At 36.9% G+C, this 7,434-nt stretch overlaps 1 long non-coding RNA gene and 1 pseudogene across 1 annotated transcript; one reads left to right on the top strand and one right to left on the bottom strand.

Annotated features, from left to right (window-relative positions):
- The first annotated feature begins 550 nt into the window (after positions 1–550).
- LOC110942087 lies at positions 551–4,077 on the top strand. The gene is made up of 3 exons (XR_002594625.2): positions 551–911; positions 1,709–2,111; positions 3,593–4,077. It is a non-coding gene; the product is annotated as an uncharacterized LOC110942087 (long non-coding RNA).
- Positions 4,078–5,621: 1,544 nt separating this feature from the next.
- On the bottom strand, positions 5,622–6,821 carry LOC110944073 (annotated as a pseudogene).
- Between the last annotated feature and the right edge of the window lie 613 nt (positions 6,822–7,434).

The raw sequence follows: 7,434 nt of genomic DNA, 5'->3' as shown, positions 1-7,434 counted from the left end.
CGTAATAAGGAGGCTTAGGAGGGAGAAATTTGTAAAAATCCCTATTTAATTATTAATAGTTGAGAGGAAGTGGACTTATCTGAACCAGATATAATTTTTTTTTTTACTTTTTTAAATAAACGAGTAAAATTACTAATCTATCCTCATGTGTAAGTCACTTGACCAAACTTAACTATAATTTTAACCTGGTTAGTGTTAAAGGACGTAGGATGTAATGGGTTTTCCAAATAATGGATTGTGATTATAATTATTGAAGTTAAAGTTCATCCATTGCAATCCGATACTAACATAAACGACGAAAAAACGTAATTTACCCTAAAAAATAGATAGAAATGACACGAAAGATAATTTAAAAACTATTTAACTTTGTAATTAATACGAGATTTCAACTGATTTTGTGTATTCCATTAAAGAAAGCTCACAAATAAAGAAACCGAGACTAGCGTGATGAGACATGGTATGTAGGCGATTAATAAAGAAAATCAATAGAAGGACTAAGGTATAAATAATTATGTCATTTGATGATTCAGTCTAACAAATTGATTTTCAAAGGTTTATCATCGGTTGCAAAATTTGAATTTGATAATAAACATTATGCATTTGTGATATTATACCTCTTATACAAAAAGTAACGAAAAGGTTTAACAAACAACGGAGAGGCACGTTGCATCTTTTACGGAACCGTCGTGTCTATTCCGGTAACATCCTTCTTGAGACGGTGTGATTATGAAAGACGGTTCGACACTTTATAAAGGATGCCTATATTTTATATGGACTGCGCTATTTCAATAAAATAACCGCCACCATCACCAAACCAAATCAACAATCCTTTCATCCCTCAAATTCGATTTTCTATTCTCGAGATTTCATGCGTAATTAAAAGCACTCCATCATTCGCATTGATATTAAAGGTAATATTCAATGTTTGTTTCTTTTCCCCCTCTTTTAATCGTAGTTAGGTTTATAATTCCGATTTAGTTCCAAATTTGATGATTAATTTGTTATTTTGATGTTTAAGTGCATGTGTAAGGGTTTGATGATGTACTATGTGTCGTTTTATAAATCTAATTATGGTCTGATTTCGATGCCTAGTTGTGTAGATATAAAACTTAGTATGTATATGATTAGATTAGGTTTTCTTTTGGATGGACATGTTATGCCTCCTCTTATCGAAACTCAATTTGTAATTGAAACTTGATTGTATTTGTTTCGTAACAAATAGTAGTGTTGGCGCGGGATCCCGGTTCCCATTTAACTTCAATTTCTTGACGAACATTTATTACATTCTAAAAAGCTATGTCGGTTTTGTTGGACCTGGATTCTTGAACCAAATTATAAGCCACAGTTTGCGTTTCAGTTGTTTGTCAATGCTAGATGACCTTGAACCAAATTATAAGCCACAGTAAATCACCTTTAGTTTGAACATTATTTTTGGTTAATCAATAATTTTATCATCTCATCTTATTGTTTTGGATGCTATTATCATGACTAAAATCGTTTATTTACTTTGGATCCATGTTATTTTGGGATAATATTAAAATGATTGACATGTTGGTGATTGTGTTTCGACATGTTGTTGCTTCTATTGTCGTCCTTTCAGTTTCATCCTCAAATGTTTTCTGCTCTCTTTCATTATCCTTGACTGGATTTCACATAAATGTTGTATGATATTCGTGGGCTAAAATAATTTGTATGAATTTTGCTTCAGAAATGTCGATTACAGAAAGGAGACCAAAGAAAACATGGACGCCAAAATTCAAGGGCGGTGTGATGGTAGTTGAGGAGGCAAATTCAAGCCAGCACCACAACGAGCAACAATTGTGGCATACAATAGCATCAAATGACCAGACAAGGAATTTGAGAAGTTAAAGTTTTCCGAACGAGTAAAGCGACGTTTAATATGATATGTGACACCACACGCTGTTTGATGATTCCGGTTCATCAACGGGTCGCAATGTGCTTATACCGTTTAGCACAACATATGTGAGATCAACGATGTGGTCGTGGACGAGGATTTGAAGTTTGATTTGTTTGATGATGAAATTGTCGTTGGGGAAAATGATAGGTGTGAATTAATAAATGCAATGCAAGTTACATATGTCGAAGTACAGGTACTGTTTTAGATTATTATAGGTTTATCTATAATATTTTTTTCTCCATACATGAAATAGTTTGGTTTGAGGTGTTAAAGAACAATTAAATTGTAATGATAGAAATATCATTAAACTTGATAGGTAATATGATTGTTTTGAAGTAAAACGCTTCGGTGTGGTTAACCATGCAGGAAAGTTTACACACACACATATATATAAATATATATTATTTGTGAGTTTTGGGTGTGTTTTATAGTTGATATTTTGGTGTTTATGACTTTTTACACTTTTTAGTAAATTTGGATTTTGTAGCCAACTCCTAGCCTATATATATATATATATATATATATATATATATATATATATATATATATATATATATATATATATATATATATATTATGTGAAAAGATTGTTTTGAAGTAAAACGCTTCGGTGTGGTGTTGTAGGCTAGAGGCTAAGAAAAATGAAAAGAATGTTTTGCATTTTTGCATCTTATACAGTGATACGAAAAACATTCATAATCGACATCCCATTGCAACGCGCGGGTTGACGTCAACTTGGTGATGCAATTTCACCAAATAAATTTAAGAGTGAATTTCAAGGATTGTCCTTTATCTTTATACCCATTTTCAGGCGCTGTCCTTTATGTTTAAAATTGACGAGTTTTGTCCTTTATGTTTTCATATCATACACGTTTTGTCCTTTAGGCCTAACCCAGTTAGTTTTTTCAGTTAAATTTGATCATATGCTTTGCACATAAGGGCATTTTTGTCATTTCAAAGGTTGCAGAAGCTTTGAGCTATAAATCTGCCGTTGAACTTACCTTTGAATCGATAAAAATGCCCTCATGTGCAAAGCATATGACCAAATTTAACTGAAAAAACTATCTGGGTTAGGCCTAAAGGACAAAACGTGTATGATATGAAAACATAAAGGACAAAACTCGTCAATTTTAAACATAAAGGACAGCGCCTGAAAATGGGTATAAAGATAAAGGACAATACTTGAAATTCACTCTAAATTTAAGGAAAAAAACTTATTTTCGTATCTTGGTGATGCCGGTTTATTTTGTTTTTCACAACCAAAGTCAAGTCAGAAAAGTTGTTTGGAAAAGTCATAATCTTGATTGGTTGAAGTCAAAAAATCATTTCTTTTGCAAAAACAGATCAAGGATTGCATATTTGATTCAAAAGTTAAGTGATTTGAATTTAAAATTTCTTCATTAGAATTTCTGTATGGACAATTTAACCTGGATAGTCAAAATCAATTTTTAGGAAGTAAAAATTGGATATAAACATTGACATTTGTTGAAATGTGTATCATATGGGCGGGAGGGGCTAGCACAAGTGTGAGTCTTGGTGTGTGGCTTTCGGGGCTTAGTAGGTGTATTAATGCGGGTAGCTTTGTACCAGTGATATACGGTTCGACATATTTCATTTCGTGTTATTAGTTTGACATTATGTTGCTTCATTTCTTGGAGGTTTGAAAATTGACAGGTGCTCTTATGGTTTGGAAAAGAGGAATTGGTCAACAGAAGTTAACCACGGGTATTATATGTATTATGAGCAACAAGTTATAAGGTGGATGGATGTTGATATTTCCATCCATTTACACAACTATGTTGTGCAGCCAAGATTCAAGCGCGACCGAGAGATCTACCCCTCCTTAAACATCTAAATGTATGATCCCTTTCGAGGCCTGTTTGCAAGCGGGCTGAACAGAACTAGCAATACTTCAAGCACAATCCATTACACAGAGACAAAATGGAGTCTCAATTGTGTTGCTCTAAGTCCTCAAATTTCAATTTTTTGATGCTTTTGTGTGTTGTAAGGGTTGTTCTCTAGCGCATCTGGCATAATTTCGCCAGGACATTTGAGTGTGTTGTTTTATGTTTGTTCTTAGGTCCCTTTTAGCAGCTTGCTAAGGCCTAAGAGGGATGTTTATGGTTGAATAAAGTGGCTTCCCTTTTCATTCAAAAAAAGATCTATTAAAAGGTCAACTAGAAATATTTTATTAACTATGTGACAAAGGAAAATCACATTTAATGTGTTCTTAGATATGCCAACGTGTGGTATCACCAACATAATTTTATTGTAAAGAGACTCCTAGGGTGTAATAATAAAAAAAGTTAGATTTTCATTATAACCCACTGAGTCACTGACCATCTGTTTTACTACCAACTTTATTTACATATCTTTTTCCTTTACGAGGTGGTAGTTTCATGCCTAAGTTGCTTCCATGCACTAATTTCATTTACTGGGGCCAAATTTATTGGATAAATTTGAGCCATTTAATCATATGTTTCTTTCTACTTTTGACCCCTTCAATCCAAATCCCGCTGCAACGCGCGGGTTGACGTCAAATTGTTATTAAATAAACATAAGAAAGGGACATTATATTCGTTTATACATGCACTATACAAGTCGACATGGAACCAACTAGGGTAGCCCAGTTGGCCACCGACATCCACCTCTTCCCAGATGTACCGGGTTCAAGTTTTGGGAGTGACATATGTTGCCCAGGGTAAGAACTCGGCATGGGGAAGTCACCGCGGAGCTAGCTTGGTCGGGTAGCGGTTCTCGGAGAGATCACTCCGACGGTTGGGAGGACCGTGCACTATCCCCCTACAAGTCGACATGGGTTTTTTATGTAACCAAACATATTTCTTTTCTAATTAAAGTTCTCTTTTACAAACATAAAAAAATTGGCAATTGTCATTGTTTAGTTTGTATACCCTGCAAATAATGAGGTAGTGGTAGAGTGGTAGGGGAAAAAATTAGTGTTTCTTGTGACCCAGGTTCAATTCTCACTCTAGTTCTAGTGACGGACTCAGGAATTATTTTCTGGGGGTGCGAACGAAACATTTAACCAAATTTTTAAGGGGTGCAGTCAGGATTTTTACCTCGAAAATACACTAATTTTTTTTTCAAGGGGGGCGCCCCCCACCCAAGCCAAAGCTTGGGTCCGCCAATATCTCACTCTTCTCACTATTTTATGCGGCATCCAAGTAAAGAGCGAATACAGGTGGCGCCGATTCGACTTTGATGGAAGGCGAGGTTTTATCGATTATTCCATTGCCGTGCCTTTGGGTGGGTGGATGTCGGGTTTCCGCGCATCTGGGGAGAGCCAAGGGGCTGACAGCGATCAAGTAGTCGACCTTGGCCACAACGCCTGGTGTCACGGTGATTGGCACGTCGTTCCTTGTTGTTAAAAAAGAGTTCGTATATCTTGTATACTTGTGGGAAAGCCCGCGCGTTACATCGGGTGTCCCGACTCATCAGATTTAATTATAATCCGCGTGTACTTATGTTTTTTAGCACATGTTGTGTGACGGATTATGACAAAAACTTACAAAAAAAACAACTATGACGCCATACCATTAACCAATTTTGGAGCTTTCACAGTTTCAAACCAGACCACAAACACCCAAATTAAAAAGCAAAATACCATCATTTTGGATCACCAACAAAAAAACAACAGTGCTTAAAGCCATGCACCTTTGCCCTGCAACTCCAACCCAGCATCAACCTAAAGTATTTAAAGTAATAATGTATTTACAATTATATTTAGTGTATAAACCACCTAATACTTTTTACAACTTTTGAAAACAAACAACCAAGAAAGAGTAAAGGCCAATAGCAAACTCATAGTCCATGATGCATATTAGAGTTTTAAGAATCAATCGGCCCATGCCATATACAAGGTGATCCATCTCTAGCCCAATGCAATGATGCATCACATTCTGGAGCCCATACACCTCCATCAAGCTGGACATCTAACACTTGAACCCAATGCCATCCAATCCACTGATGAAGGCCAAGTCGACCATCGATCGGATAGAAACTGACAGCACAAGTATCCGGGGGGCACATGGAAGGAAGTTCATCATCGTCCAGATGGGCTTGAGCATCTTAAATACACAAAAACAACACTAACCTGCTTACGAGCTCGCGATCTAGCAGCTGATTTGCGGTTTTTTATCAATCGTCTCTGTCTTTGTTCAACAACCTTTTCAACCGTCCCGCTTCTTCTACCCCTTACAATCCCAGTAAACTCATAAGGTGAAGGCGAAACCGACGACGTATCTCCATTATTCTTCCCCATTCCATCTAACGAAATTGCGGGCCACCCGACAGTAACCGCAACCGCACCGGGCACCCCTAACCCCACCATACCCCCACCCCACCATGTAACGCACCGCTAGAAACGATATTATTATTCATCATCGGATCCGACACACCTATGATCCCGTTCCGGATTACCGGACAGCCCAATGGTTTACTACTCAGTACCGTCATCGGAGTGCCATACGAAATATTAGTTTGCTTCGGAAACAGTTGCGGATTCTGTGCAGTAGATTTAAGTCCGTTAACATTCAACGGTAAGTTAGACGACTGAAACGCAATCTGATTGTTGTTCACGTTCACGTTCACCACCGCGTTTCTACTCGCCCCTTGTTGAAACCCTATAGTACCGAAACCGGGACTGTTTTGGGAATTTGTTAAATTCAAAAACAATCCGTTATCATTCGGGTTATTAGTTAGTTGAGCTTGAGTTTCTTCCCTTACGACCCCCGCTTTGACCAAAAACTCCTCGAGACAATTTAATTGATATTTTATCAGTAATAGATTTTAATTTTAAAATCAGTGTAAAAAGTAAAATAAATGTAAACTTCGGTTCAAATACATTATCCGCAACTAAACGAGACAAAGAAGACAGAACCATGTAAGCACCCGAAACTGGAGTCCCTAGTTGTCGTTTCGCTGCAGCTTGTTGTCAGTGGCGGACCAAGAAATTATTTGCTGGGGATACGGATGATGTGTTCAACCATATTTTAAAGAGGTGCGGTCGGTTTTTTGCCTAAAATATACACTAAATTTTTTTTTCAAGGGGTGCGGCCGCCCACCCTGGCCAAAGGGTAGGTCCGCCACTGCTTGTTGTGCTCTGAATAAGTATGATATACCCTAAAGTGGAGAGTAAAATAAGAAATTTGAACCACATTAACCAAAAACAGTGACGGATCCAGGAATTTTTTCTACCGGGTTCCTTTTGTTAGATTTTCACTAATTCTCACTATCTTTTATTAAATCATATATAATTTCCACTACTTTTTTCATTTTTTTTTCCAAACCGAGGGGTTCCTGGGAACCCCCAAAACACCACTGGATCCGCCACTGACCAAAAAGAAGGGTGGGAAATCACCATCGTATATGCATCAACTGAAGTCGAAATCTTCACGAGCCAAAGAAGCTAAATACAACAGCTGACATGAAAACAACCAATATTCCAGTTTGTATTATTCCAAGTTTAAAATCACATAAATCGTATCATCAATATG

This window comes from Helianthus annuus, chromosome 5 (genome assembly GCF_002127325.2).
Source record: "Helianthus annuus cultivar XRQ/B chromosome 5, HanXRQr2.0-SUNRISE, whole genome shotgun sequence".
Taxonomy (NCBI): domain Eukaryota; kingdom Viridiplantae; phylum Streptophyta; class Magnoliopsida; order Asterales; family Asteraceae; genus Helianthus; species Helianthus annuus.
Note: the sequence above shows the minus strand (reverse complement) of the source record. Positions and strands in the feature narration are given on the sequence as shown.